The following is a 14969-nucleotide window of genomic DNA, read 5'->3' as shown; positions in this document are numbered from 1 at the left end:
AGAAAGAAAGAAAGAAATCTGACTCTGGGAATCAGAGAGAGAAAGGGGTATAGGCAGAAGAATTATCTTCTGGTAGTTGTCAGAGCCCCATGCAGTGCTGTGGGCTGACCAGAATCCTGATTATTCAGCACTTGTCCATTATCTGCTTTGACATTTCAGCTGTACCCGGGCAAGCAGCTGATCTGCTGGTCCTGAGGTGCATCATTTCTCCATCCCCTCAGACGGTCCCCCCCTTATTCCCAGGGCAGTACCGCTACTGCTGCTGCTGCTGGCAATATTGACAGACTCAAGGATTGCTCATTCCCCACAGTCCCACAAGGTAAATTAAAAAAAGGAAAAGTCAAAGCTATGTCTGGCCGCGCTCGCACTCAGGGAGTCCCAACTCAATACATCTTGGTTACTTGGAAAAGATGCTTATTAATAAGCCAGCAAGGCAGAGTTAGTTCAGTGGGCTGTGGGGTCACCCATTTAGGGGATAATTTATTTTGCAAACCTACCGTTGTATTGGATTCCTGTAACTCTACAAACACCAGACAGCTGGCATCCCCGGTGCCCACTCTGTGCATGGAACAAATGAGAAAGAGACAAGGTGGGGGATTTGCTCTATCTGCAGCCTTCTTGTAATTAATCAGATGTCTAAAAAGAGAGGGGATGAGGCTGGAGGGACTGAATTAGGGGGAACGCTTATTAAAAGGTACTACATATCTGTCTCCTGTCTAAACGATAATGAAGGGAAGTGTGATGATATGATGACCAGCTACAGGTATCTGAGGGCATGAATGCCAAGTGGAGAGAAGAAGTGCCCAAGGCATGAGCTAGAAGAAATGGGATGAAAATAAGCAAGGAAAATTCATTCTGAAATTCAGCCAATATTATTTAATCATGAGGACTTTTAGACTGTGTAAGCCCCAGAATACTCTATGCTACCAAGGAATCGTCCTGTGGCCTCAAGTCCCATCATGAGGTAAAGAGGCAAGCTATGCAAAAGAATGGGGTCAGAGGAATATTTCCTGTACTGTGAGGACAGATACAAAGAGACACGATTTAAGCAGCAACTAGAGAACTTCCTAAGCCGGAACTTCCCATCTTCCTGTGTTTATTAATCTCCCCTGGTCCTCTCTGGTAGCTGTGGAAGACCAGGAATTCTATAACCACTTCATATCTCCCTTTCTTAATAAAAGATTAAAACAAATTATAAACCAATATATATACACACACCTCCCAACAATTCAAAGTAAGCTATTTCCACTAATATGCCGCCTTATTAATTGTATTTAAATGGTTCTGAGCAGTATTCTAAAAGTCCAGTTTTTGAGGCGAGATGATCGCTATTCTAGACTGTGTTCTCTCTTCTGTTTAATTTGTTCGTGGAGTTCCCTGTGGAGAGGCCTCAGTTCCTGACAGAGTACCTGTCGGCCCCAGATCCTCTCTTTGTAGTGTTGGGAAATATTGACAACGAGCCCAACTCCTCCAGAGAAGGCCTTTTGGAGTTGCCATTAAGTTGGATCTGAGAGTTTTGTGTCAAGCTTTGAACAGTCCCAAATGTCTGGTGCTTTTGAGCCAAACTTGGCTCATGGGTCTCAGTTCAGGTAGTGCTGGCCACTGAAGTTTGAGTCCCACCACATTTTTATTTCAGCATTGTGTTTTCGAAATTCCTTCAGGTCAGGCCACTTAGGTTGAAGCTGCATCATTGCCACAGGTGCTTTTGGATTCACAAAGACTGAATTGATGCAGGATTCAGTAGATGGTTTCACCCAGCTCAATTCCTAACATCTGCCCTCCTCAGGCATTTTACCCTCCTGCACTAAACTGCCTAGCTGTCATCTTAATGCTTCAGTCCTCAGTCCAACAACCCAGCTGCCCTGGAGCCCTCACGCACCAGCATGCCATCTGGCAAGCACCACGGAAGCTCTCAGCCCCAAGAACTGTCCACATGGAAGTTCTCAATTGCCACCAAATGTAAGTGCCCCAACATCCAGCTCTGTGGTGTAAACCCTCGGGTATTGATTCTCCAGCTGGGAGAGGACGCTGTTACTACTCACTCTGTCCTCCCTTAGCTTCTTCCCCATACATTCAGCTTTGTCTCTCTCACATTGGCAGAGGGGGAAGAGAATTCACGTAGCTTCACAGAGATTTCTTCATATCAGGATTATGTGATTACAAGAGCTGGGATAAATTTCAGATAACAAATCTGACTAAGATATGGCAATTTCACATAAGCATCTTCAACTATGAAAATAGAGGCCCTGGCTGAACCAAATCCTGGCCCACATCCTGCAATCACTTGCATACATAAGAAAATTCATGCATGAAGTATTCTCATTACACACATGATGTGCAAATCATGTAAAGTTACTCATGTTCATAAATGTTTGCAGGATGAGGGCCGAAATTTGGTATCGTATTAGTATAGTCATTAAGGAAAGCTTGGACATATGAGCTCTATTTGAAATCCAGGCGCAAGAAAAGTCAGGTGTAATGAAAAAAAAAATCCATGGAATTTTACCCACCGTGAAGTTCTGCACCCATCCTAACTTCAAAGTGACATGGACTACATTTATAATGATGAGTCAGGGCCTTATCAATGGGCAAAAGTCTTCTGCTTTCATATAACTCTCAAGCAGTTATGCAAATAACTGATTTTTCATTCACTGGCCATACCAAAAAAAAATGAAGAAAAAAGTCATTTCTGCTCAGCCTGAAAAGTTTTTCACGTTTTTCGTGAACCAAAATTGTTGAATTCTTATTTGGGTTCAATGTTTTGTTTGAGGGTTTTTAAAAAAAACTTTTAAAAAATAAAATGGAAGTCAATTTCTCAATAAAAAGTTATTTTGAACTGAAAAATAGCAAAATGGAACGTTTCTATTTTTTGGAATTTTGTGGGGACAAAACAGTTTGATGAATTCAACATGCATTTGTGAAATATTTTGATTAGCCCAAAACTGCATTTTTCAACCTTTCTGCCAAAAATTTTCACTTGGCTGTACTTCCAAGGCAAAGCAGGAAACACTGATCCAGGAGTCTGTGCTGTTTCACTGACTTTGTTTTCACCAGAACAAATGCTTGCTATAGATTTGATCCTCTTCTCTGGCTGATGTAAACCCAGAAAGAGAAGTTAGGGAAGCATTGACTGCCACAAGTGACCACAGGAAGTTGATTGCGTGAGAACAGCTAGATGATGCCTGCACAGTGCTCTGCAGGAAAGGTTAACTCCTCCAAGGTCCTTGCCAAAAATTGACCCAGAGCATGGTTTTTAAAAAGACATCCATTTTGTCTTTAATGACTCCAAAGTTAGGAAGAATGATGTTCCTTGTTAAGTGATTTTTGAGGCCAAAATGTGACCTGCATTTTAAAGTCACAGGAAAACAAAAGGACATAACTATCTCAAAAATTGGTTGTCACATAATCTTGGAATCATGGACTGGGGGCAAACCAGTGCTGTGAGGAAAGAATCAGCGTTTGTGTTAAAATTCATGACAATACTGGGACTCACAAAGAGTTTCCTGAATACCCATGTCAGAGACTAAGAAGACTCCAGGATCAGAATGAACCACACTCAGTTCTCTTATTTGCAGAAATATTCCAGAACCAGTTTTTCCACTCTTGGCCAGCTCTGTTCCCCAGGACACCAAAGCGGTATAGCAGTCATCAGAAAGCCAAACAGGACTCCAAGCATCAGGGCAGATGATTTCCCCCCCAGCCGTGAGTAGGTCATGTGCGGAGAGTCAGAGGATTGCTGGTTGTGTGGGGCTGTAATGGAATCCATAGGGCATGCACTGAAAACTGAGCAAATAGTGAAAATACTGTAGGAACCTGGACAGGGGAAAATCTTCTGGCTAGATAAGGAGGCAAGAGCTCTGGTATTGCACTGCTGGACTCTCCAACAACTCTGCCAATGCATCTCATTCCTAACCTGCAGCATTTGTGCAATGCACCAGGCAACTTTGCCAATGCAGTCCACTTCACCCATGGTGATCTTCAGCTATTCCCCTACTGGGCCTCTGCTGAAGTGTGGCTGCAACTCCTGCTGGACTGACTCTGGGGCAGTTCCGAGATGTGGACAAGTGCCCAACAGAGACAAGGCTGGTGCCTACTGAAGTTCATTTCAAAGCAGGCACATCTCAGGAGTCCAAAGCATGGCACACTCACTCTACTGTGCCATCAAAGGGAACTTTTCAAAGAAAAATGTGTAGATGTGTGGTGACAAAATAATTTCTTGAAGAGCTGAAAAAAATCCAGGCTCCTGAACTCCAAGCCCTGGAGCGTCCATAGAGATCATTCATTAACTAAGGTGAGATGGTATAATCTGGACACCAGGACTCCTGGGTTCAGTTCTGAGCTTGGTCACTGACTATCTGTGTGATCTTGGGCGAATCATTTAACCCCTCTGTGCCACAGATTAGTCACCTGCAAAATGGAGCGAATACTCACCATGGTGCAGTTTAACTAATGAATGTCTGTTATGTTCTTTGTGATCCTCTGATAAAAGGCACAACATCTTGTTCTAGCTTAACATAAATATTCCATGCCACTTACAGCCAGCTTCCCAATTTTGTTTATTCTCCCTCAGCTGCACAGAACTCCTCTGCAGAATGAAATGCGTCCAAATCGCTGAGGCTGTAATTTTCATGACACCACCGCCCGCCTCATTTCTCTCCTGTCCTTTCAGTTTCATGAAGGTTAGAGGCATTCTTCCTCAGCGATTGTCAAATTGTTATCTGGTGTGGAACCAGCTACCCGAGCTCTACTCAGAATATTTTATGCAGATTCTTCCTTTGTGTTGTAAGGCTCATCAGTAACCAACCTGCTACGGACGCAGAGACATCTCACATGTTTGTTTCATTTGAGTTTACCTTATTCATTCTCTCTGCTTTCCTCCGCCTCCAGCCTTGTAGCTTGGGATATTTGCTGTGTTAACAGGCTCCGGCATTTCCTGCTTGGACATGAGGCTGCTGTATTTTTCTGCTCTCTCTCCCCCCATTCCTGTCTCACTCCAGTTCAACAGAAGGAGAATCTGATGTTGCGCTCCATCAATATTCAAGCCTGTTGCTGTGTATAGGAAACACAGGCACACAAAGTATCCTCGAGCTGGTCTGCTGTAACAGGGATCTCAGTCCTGTTCTCTGGCCTCGGCCTAATTCACAGAGAAAGAGAAGGGGATTTCATGCTGAGAGACAGCCTGTAAGAGGGCGGCTTTTTGTCATGCCCACTTCACAATTCCTTACTGTAGCAGGGAATCTCTTGGGCCTCTTTGGGCCCACTCCATTGGGGTCTTCCAAGGTACTTCTTGGGCCCTTTCCTCCCCATTCCTGCTTATGATTCAAATGGCATGTAGCTGCTTTATAAAAATACATGCAACTCCTGTGCATTAGAGGCTGACCGGGGACAGGGCAGGGAGGGTATGGGGCAGGTTGTCTGGGGCAGAAAGGCATGGGGACAGGCGAGCTAGTGGGAGTGGATGCAGGGACAGGGAAAAGCAGCAGCAGTGGCTGGGAGCCCAGCCCCAGTCAGATGCAACAAGAAGCAGCTGGGAGAAGGGGAAGCCTGTAGAAGTGGGCAGCAGCCAGAAGGGGAGGGAGAGTCTTGGGAGGAAGGCCCCAGCTGGGTTTGCAGGTCAGACAGCTGGCAGCCAAGAGGGACACTGAATCCCTTCCCCAAACCAGCACCCCGTCTTGTGCCAGCTGCATATCTCACTAGGTGGGTGGCATGGCAGTGCCAGGTGGGTTCCTGGCAGTGTCTGGGGAGCAAGCAGGTGTGGGTCAAGGAGGAACAATCCAGGTTCAGGTTGGATTTCTCACCCACACTGCCAGTGTGAGGCATGGGGAGAAGTAAAGAGTGCGCATGGGCAGAGCTGTACCTTTCCACCTTCCTGCCGGTGCCCTCCCACCCCAAATGCAGGACCAGCCCTGATCATAGTTCTTTATCTTCCTTTATAAAAGGCTTTGTGAATTTGCTTCTTGCGATAGCTAGGGGCCAATAGCACTGGCTAACACCAGGTTCAGAGCAGACCAGGACTCAGAGCCAATCTACACTACAAAATTAAGTTGACCTAAATTATGTCAACATAGAGCCACTACAATAATTGAGTCGGTTTTACACGTCCACACTATGCAGCTTGTGTTTGGCAGTGTCCTTGCACCGATTTGTCAGTGTGGGACATTGTAGAACAGCTTCCAAAAGGCGGCAACAGCTGATGTAAGTAACAGTGTCTACACTGACACTGTGTTGACCTAACTACATCGACCTAAGCACTATGCCTCTCCTGGAGGTGGAGTTATTAAGTAAGTGTAGCAGGCGAGTTACATCAGTGGGAGTGACATTGTAGTGTAGATGCTTCCAGAGTTGGGTCGATGTAGGCTGCCTTGCATCGACCTACCTCTGTAGTGTAGACCAGGCCTCAGAAAGCTTCATCACACATCTCTGCCAATGCACCACAGTCCTGCCTACAGCAATCCACTATTCCAGGGTCAGCCCTCAAAAAACACTGCTAGGCACATTACTGAGCTGCAGGACCTCAGCGCTGTCCCACAAAACCCTCCACTGTGCCTCTCTCTGTGGCCCTCATTGCTGCAGCATCTGAACACTATTTACCTCCTCAACACCCCTGGGAGGCATGGAAACAGCACACCCATTTTAAAGTTAGGGAACTAAGGTACAGAGAGATTTGCCAACAGCATACAGCAAAGCCTGTGGTGGAGCAGAGACTTAACTATGGGTCTCTCAAGTTGCAGGGAAGCACCCTAGCTACTGGGCCAGCCATCATCTTTGAAAAAAGCACCTACATCTTTGCCCTACATCTTTGAAAAAAGCACCTCAATCCTAACCCACATGACCCTCTACTATTCCAAGGCTGGCCCCTCCAGCCCTTCAAGGCATATCAGCTGTAACCTGTGTGCAGGGCCGGTGCAAGGATGTTTCATGCCGTAGATGAAACTTCCACTTTGCGCCCTCCACACCCTGCGCCCCCACCAAGAGCCCCCCCCGTGGCAGGTCCCCCCCTCCACCCTGCGGCACCCCCTTTGTGGCAGCTCCCCACCCTCTGCCCTGAGGCACCCCCCCCGCCCCAGCTCACCCCTGCTCCGCCCACGAGCACCCCGAGCACACCGTGGCTGCTTCACTTCTCCCTCCTCCCAGGCTTGCGGCGCCAATCAGCTTAAGTGCCGCAAGCCTGAGAGGTGGGAGAAGTGAAGCAGCCACGGCGTGCTCGGGGAGGAGGCGGGGCAGGGGTGAGCTGGGGCGGGGAGTTCCCCTATGTGCCACACACCCCCTTACTTGCTGCAGGCGGCCCTCCCCGCGCTTCCCTGCCCCAGCTCCCTCCGCCTAAATGCCGGTGGCAACCAGGGCGGCCGAACATCCGGCCACCACGGTCGCTGCCGAAGAAAATGACGCTCCCCAAATGCCAGTGCCCTAGGCGACCGCCTAGGTCGCCTAAATGGATGCACCAGCCCTGCCTGTGTGCGGTAAAACAATACTATATTTTACATTTGCATGGTGCTTTTCATGCAAGGAGCCTCTAAGTGAATGGTAAACAATATGCCATAATCCTGAATACTGGATAGATTATCTTTATGGAATGAGGATCATAGGGTTCATATAGAACGGGAGTTTTTCAGGGAAGTGACATACAGCAGGGGACATCACCTACATTTGGATAAGGTTTTACTGTATGTCCTACCGCACAGATACCACCACTAAAATGCAGCCTCCTCTAGTGGGGAGAGAAGCAGGGCAACAGCAGAGAGACCACATTCTGGACAAAACAGCAGACAGTGGTTTCACTGACTTCTATTTCGGACACAAAGCAAGTCCCACCTAAGCTTTCCCTCCTCTTGTCTTTGTGTTGACAGACATTCTGAATCCAAACTGGATCCATGTTCTACAATATACATGCCACTGGTATTGTACAATGTTTTTGTTTGGCTCTCTCTTTGCCTAGATCCTACCACACAGTGCAGGGAGCCCCTTCCCCAACTCTGAGGCTGGGGGACAGAGATCCTGGCCTCAGCCACTCGTCTGATCCAGCAATTGAATCCAGTATCCCATCCTCTCCCTGCCTGGAGAAACAACCCTCTCCTGCTCCTAACAAGTGTTCTACATCTTGGAGCTCAAGCAATAGCAGCCTGGACTGAAGGTTCAAGGCTCAAACCCTTTTGATTATTAATGAGGTGGAAGGAGGAAGTGTTGCAGTTGCACATAAAAGAAAGAGGTGAAAACAAATAGAAAAAATGTGAAATTATGCCCCCAAAAAACTATGTTAAAAGAATATTATTCATGTTGCAAGGCCAAGCACTTAAAAGTTGTGCATGTGCATTATTTTTTTAATGACATGATCATATACTATTTTTTCCACAGGACCCCCCACCTCATTCTGTGCACGGGATGGATGGACATTCATGGGAGCAGAATAAAGGTCATGCAGGAAAACCTTAATACTGGAACTTTCTAACTTTTGAGGGCTTGACTTTTCAGCCTTAAAAATGGTCTTTTCACATAATAATTATCAATATGATGGCACAGCCTAGAGGCCTTAACTGAGATCAGTTAACCCCACTGTGCTAGGTACTGTACATGCCCATAGTAAGAGACTACCATGAAGAACTGGCAATCTAAAATGACAAAAGTTGGAAGTGGAATCAGAGATGTGATGGTCACTCAGCACCTCAGTAGGAAAGCCACAATGGAACCCAGACACTATGGGACTCTATACTGTCTTATACATCAGCAGCAAATTTTTCCACTAAGTGCTGATTATAATGTCAGGATTTCAGTGGGGGAAAGAAAACAGCTGGATTCTTCAGACTGCAGCAGTGGCAGCTAGAAAAAATATTTTTTTATTTGTGAGAGGGGTCTGGAGAGAGAGAATAAAGAGGAAGCCCTCTGGTATCATTTTCTCAAGTCTCTTCACTAATACAGCCCGTTAAATAGAACACAACTGAGAGCCTCCATTTACATGGCTAAGGGATTAAAAGAAGCGTACCCAAAGGCCTGCGATTTCCCCAGGGACTTTGATTTTTAACTAGAGATGGGCCCAGGCAGCAAAGGTCAGATCTGGATCCTAAGTGGGGTGGGGGAGGCCTTTGTTTTTTGGCTCTTGCCCACATCTAGTGTTAGCACAGATTTAGCCTCTCAGTGGGTGCTCCTCGGGGGTGGAATTTTCAAAAGCACTTGGCCTCACTTTGCTCCCACTGAAGCCAATGGCAGACTCCCACTAACGTGAGGAGCAGAGTTAGGCCAGTGCTGAGTACTTCTGAAAATACCTAGATTCCCCAGCAGAAAACTTTCATGAAATGTTGTTCGTATCCATAATGTCAGCAGGATGTAAGTACATAAGAACAAGAAAACATCCATACTGGGTCAGACCAATGGTCTATCTAGCCCAGTATCCTGTCTTCCAACAGTGGCCAATGCCAGATGCTTCAGACGGAATGAACAGAACAGGATTGTTATCAAGTGATCCTCTCCTGTCCTCCGGTACCAGAACCTGGCAGTCAGAGGCTTAGGGACACCCAGAGCATGGGGTTGCATCCCTGACCATCTTGGCTAATAGCCATTGATGGACCTATCCGCCATAAACTTATATAGTTCTTTTTTGAACCCAGTTATAGTTTTGGCCTTCACAACATCCCCTAGCAAAGAGTTCCACAGGCAGACTGTGGCATGTCTGAAGAAGTACTTCCTTATGTTTGTTTTTAACCTGCTGCCCCTTAATTTTAGCAGGTGACCCCTGGTTCTTGTGTTATATGAAGGGGTAAATAACACTTCCTTATTCACTTTCTCCACACCATTCATGATTTTATAGACTGCTATCATATCTCCCCTTGGTTGTCTCTTTTCCAAGCTGAACAGTCCCAGTGTTTTTAATCTTTCCTCATGTGGAAGCTGTTCCATGCCCTTAATCCTTTTTGTTGCCTTTTCTGTACTGTTTCCATTTTTATTTATTTATTTATTTGAGATGAGGTGACCAGAACTGAAGCCAGCATTCAAGGTGTGGGCATACCATGGATTAATATAGTGGCATTATGATATTTACCGTCTTGTTATATATCCCTTTCCTAATGATCCCTAAAATTCTATTAGCTTTTTTGACTGCCACTGCACATTGTGGATAGTTCACTGAAAACAGCTGCTCAATGATTCCAAGATCTCTTTCCTGAGGGTAACAATTAATTTAGACCCCATCATTTTGTATGTATAGTTGGGATTATGTTTTCCAATGTGCATTACTTTGCATTAATCAATATTGAATTTCATCTGCCATTTTGTTGCCCAGTCACCCAGTTTTGTGAGCTCTCTTTGTAACGCTTCTCAGTCTGCTTTGAACTTCACTATCTTGCATAATTTCGTATCATCTGTAAACTTTGCCACCTCACTATTCTCCTCGTTTTTCCAGGTCATGTATGAATATGTTGAACATCACTGGCCCCAGCACATTTTTGCTCAGAAACACCACTATTTACCTCTCCTCATTCTGAAAACTAACAATGTATTGCTACCCTTTGTTTCCTAGCTTTTATCAGTTACTGATCCAAGAGAGGACCTCCCCTCTCATCCCGTGACTGCTTTAGATTGACAGTAAAGGAATTTTACTGAGCCACTTGTCTTTTCCCAGTGATAATCTCAATGTGTTCTACAATGTCTCCATGTTTGCTGACACTTTACAAGCTCCGGGTCTCCAGCCTTCCAACCCTCTAGACTGATCTGTCCATAAACCAGGGTGCCCGAGATGACCAAAGCCATGAAAGAAGACACTTAGTGACTGTCCTATTGAAAATTAAATATATTTTAGCACAAATGATTATTAACCCAAGCATTTGTCCTGTAATTGCTATTCATGATCCGTTATCCTCCTGTTAGTGAAGCATGAGACACAGAAACAATATGACAATAACACACCTCAAAGAGCTAAAGAGAGCAGTTAGCCTCTCACTATTGGCTGGAAATTTGCTGGGGTTACTATTTGGTGGATACTAATATATCCATATGTCAAACACAGAAATGATTTATGAACAGGGGAAAAAAGGGCTAAATTCACAGTGCTATTATATGTAATATAATTTGACCTGTTCTAATGCACAGGGAAGAAACGATGATGTTTTTAATAGAAAGGCCGGATTTAGGGGTAGGCAATCCAGGTGATCGCCTGGGGTGCTGGGCTTGGGGGGTTCCAGGCTCAGGGTGTGTCACAGGGTGCACCACTCACCACCAGTCTGGCACCTCTTCCTGGTACTCTGGGGATTAGCTTGAGGCCAACATCCCCCATCTCTGTGGTTTGCATCTTGTCACTCTGTCTCTGCTGTCCATTTGCAGCCCCTCTCTTGCAGCCTCAGGAACCGCAGTGTCTTCTTCATGGCTCGGCCCTCCAGCTGTGTCGCTGTCCATGTTCCCCCATTCTGGGGGGAGGTTTAGCTCCTAAGAAGTCCTAGGCAGTCTTCCTGCTCACTGGCTGTGCCACTTGCCCAGTGACTGGTAGGGAAACCTGGGCCTGCCCTCTTCTCTGGGTTCCAGACCAGAGACCCTCATCTCAGAAGTCTGGGCCTTCTCTCTCTGGCCTCAGTGCTCTATCCCTGGGCTGCTTCCTACTACTGGTTCCCCTTTTCTTCCTAGGCCTACCAGTTCCCAAAAGCCTCCTCCCAGGGATTGACTATCATTTGCAGTCTCCACTCACTGTTCTCTTTCTCCTGGGAATGTCTGCCTTTTCCCAGAGTCTCCTTCTGCTTCAGCTCCTGGGCTTTATAGGCTCCATCTATTCCTGTCCAGCTGAGCCTACTTAATCAGCTACCTAATGGGTTAATTGACCCATCTGGCCTGCATTACCTTGTGGGATTTAGTCACCCCATCACTGGGTGCTGTTTTTGTTGTTAGCGACAAAAGGGAAAATAGAATGTTTGAAGTAAAATGTTTCAGGTATTCCATATGTGGATTCATTTTTCACTAACCTTCTAGAGTGTTCTGGACCTTTGTAGAATCTCGTGGAACCTTCCAAATTTTCTGAGAACTATATTTTCCTCAAACCTCCTAGAATGTTGTCAGCCATGCCCTCATGGGTATATAAGGGGTTGGGTGTCACCAGTCAGTCAGTGATATATAAGAATTAAGTGAAGTGAAGTGAAGTGAAGTAAAGTAGGAGCCCAGCTGCAATATTGTGAACCTTGTTTTATTGTGTAATTTTGAAAGTGTACTTGTGTTTTAAGTCTTGAAGAGTGTACGTAGAGACTAATAAAGGACATATTTAATGACATGCCAGAGATATCTATCGAACCCCTATCTACGCAACAACATAAAAGAAATACCACTGAACATTACATGTTAAGCATGGCAAAAGAAGGGATGACTTTCTAAGACTGAGGAACAGAGACTCTTGCTCTCCCTAATACTGTCCGTTTTCCCTTGTAGAAAATAAAAGATGCCCCCACAGAAGCCTTCAGGAGCTCAGTTTAGGAAGTGAAAAGCTCAATTGCAATAGGTTTGCAGCAAGGGGTAAATTGGAAGGGAAAATATCTGAAACAGAACAATGCAGAGTGAGTTTTAGGCAGTAGCAATCATCTGAGTGCAGAAAAAATTGAGGAGCAAGGCGTAAATGATAGCAGTCTTATTACTAACAAATTAGCACATTTATTTGAAGATAAGGAAAGGAAATGGTCAAAAATTGATGGAGAATTGTCCAGTTTTCCTGGCGGCATAAAGGAGAGTGATGATAAAAAATGTGGCTCACATGAAAAGGAGAGTAATGAAAAAGAAAAATCTGGTTTACAAAGAAACAATAAAAAAGAATCGGCCTCGCATATTGACAGAAACAGCAGTGAGTAAAACTGCACACTACAAATCGATACATCAGATCCTGCTTTATGGCCGGAGATCCTAAACTCTGCTGATATTGTTGGTACAATTTTGAATGGTCCGGGCAAAATTAAGGGTATGATGTTTCCAGTAAATGAGCAGAAGTGACACTTCTCAAAGTTGCACTGCGAAAGAATGCTCAAGAATGGTGAGAAACTGAATTGGCATTGGCTAGTTTACTTGATATCAACTGACAAAGTGTTTTGGTTTTGTTGCAAAATATTTGGCAAGAATGCCAAATCATCGCTTGGGCTTTCTGGGTGCAATTTCTGGCATAACTTAGCTGATGCTGTGAAGCAACATGAAAAGTCACCCAGCCATTTTACAGCCTACTCCAAATAGATGGAGGTCGAGTCCAGGCTCTAGCTGAATAAATGCAAAGATGCAGAAAACCAGTGCATTATTAACATAGAAACCCAACACTGGAGAAATGTGCTCCAGTGTCTGATCTCAATTATCCTCTTCCTTGCAAAGAATAATTTGACTTGGGCTCATAGGCTAAGTTGTTCACTGAACAAAATGGTAATTTCCTCAGGTTGGTAGAGCTCCATGGGAAATACAAAGATGTCATGTGTGAACATTTATGTGGAGTAGTTCATAAAGAAGCTATGGACCATTATTGCAGAAAAAAAATCAAAACAAATTGATTGACCTTATGGCAAAGAAGGTGCTTGATAACATATTGATGCATCTTGGCAAAGCAAAGTACTGCGCCATAATAATGGACTGCATTCCTGACATTAGACAAGTGAAAAGATGTCATTTACAGTAAGATTTGTTGACAATGAGCATGGCTGAATCCAAGTAAAGGAACACTATCTGCTTCCGGTCTGTGGATGACTCTACTGGAAAAGACCTAACAGAACTATTTCTGAACATTTTGAATAAGAATAAAAAAGCATGTCAGGACTGCCGTGACCAAGGCTATGACTACAGCGTGAACATGAAGGGAAAAAACAATGACGTCCAGGCAAGGATACTTGTGCTGAATCCAAGAGCTTTCTTTGTGCCTTTTGGCTGCCATTCCCTCCACTTGGTTGTGTCAAATGCAGTGTCATCTTCTTTAGATTCAGTATCTCTCTTTGGAGTACATATGTTTTCGGCATCAAGTATCAGGTAGAAGAACCTCATGGAAAATGTTACAAATCTGACTCTGAAGCCGCTAAGTGACACTCACTGGAAGTGCCACACTGACAGCATAAGGCCAGTGAAGTACCAAGTGACTGAGGTTTACAACGCCCTGATGGAACTAGTGCAGTCACGTAAACCCAAGGCTGGAATCTGACATAAGGCACAAAGCCTGACAAACCAGATCATTGACTTCAAATTTCTGTCCTCAGTTGTGGTTTGGCACAATATCCGGTTCCAATTAAATGTTGTGATCAAAGCATTACAAACTCAGTTGATGAACGTCACAACTGCTACTACTTTGATGAGAAGCTGCCTTGAATCATTGTGGCCTACAGAGGCAATGGATTTGAAAATGCCATCACTGCTCCCAAAGAAATGGCGGACAATGTAGGAGTTGAGCCTGTCCTCAAGGAAACTTGTATTCATTTGAAGAAGAGACAGTTTGGTTACGAGGGCAGGGATGAAGTGATGGGACGCTTAGAAGAAAAATTCAAGAGGGAGGTTTTTTTGCTTGCTCGTTGACACTGCTTGAGTGTCCACTGAAGAAGCACCATGAAAAGACTTGGGGGGGTTGTATGACCATAGTAAGCTGCCGGCAGACAGGAAAACACTCTTGAACAATTGTACAGACCTTCACCATATGGAATGGAATGGGAAATGTTCAGACATCAATGATAGAGTGACCAGATGTCCCGATTTTATAGGGACAGTCCTGATTTTTGGGTCTTTTTCTTATATAGGCTCCTATTACCCTCCACCCCGTCCTGATTTTTCACACTTGCTGTCTGGTCACCCTAATCAATGATAAAGACCTTTATGTTGAATTAGACAACATCATCACATTTTGCAACACAGGAAGCACTTTCCACTCCGAGTTCTCCAATTCATTCATGGTGCAGAGCTGAAGGACACTTTGCCTAATGTGTGGATGCTTTGAGGATTCTCCTCATGCTGTCGGTCACAGTCGCGAGTGGTGAGGGCAACTTTTCAAATCTCAGGCT

The 14969-nt window shown here is 45.0% G+C and overlaps 1 long non-coding RNA gene across 1 annotated transcript in view; it reads right to left on the bottom strand.

Moving 5' to 3' along the window:
* The window catches only part of LOC123375515, a 105457-nt gene extending 93279 nt beyond the window's left edge, over window positions 1-12178 (bottom strand). Inside the window, exon 1 of the long non-coding RNA XR_006581496.1 lies at window positions 11201-12178. This is a non-coding gene — a long non-coding RNA (uncharacterized LOC123375515). The remainder of the gene's footprint in view (window positions 1-11200) is intronic.
* Window positions 12179-14969: the final 2791 nt, after the last annotated feature.

Source organism: Mauremys mutica, chromosome 8, assembly GCF_020497125.1.
Source record: "Mauremys mutica isolate MM-2020 ecotype Southern chromosome 8, ASM2049712v1, whole genome shotgun sequence".
NCBI classification, from domain to species: Eukaryota; Metazoa; Chordata; order Testudines; family Geoemydidae; genus Mauremys; species Mauremys mutica.
Note: the sequence above shows the minus strand (reverse complement) of the source record. Positions and strands in the feature narration are given on the sequence as shown.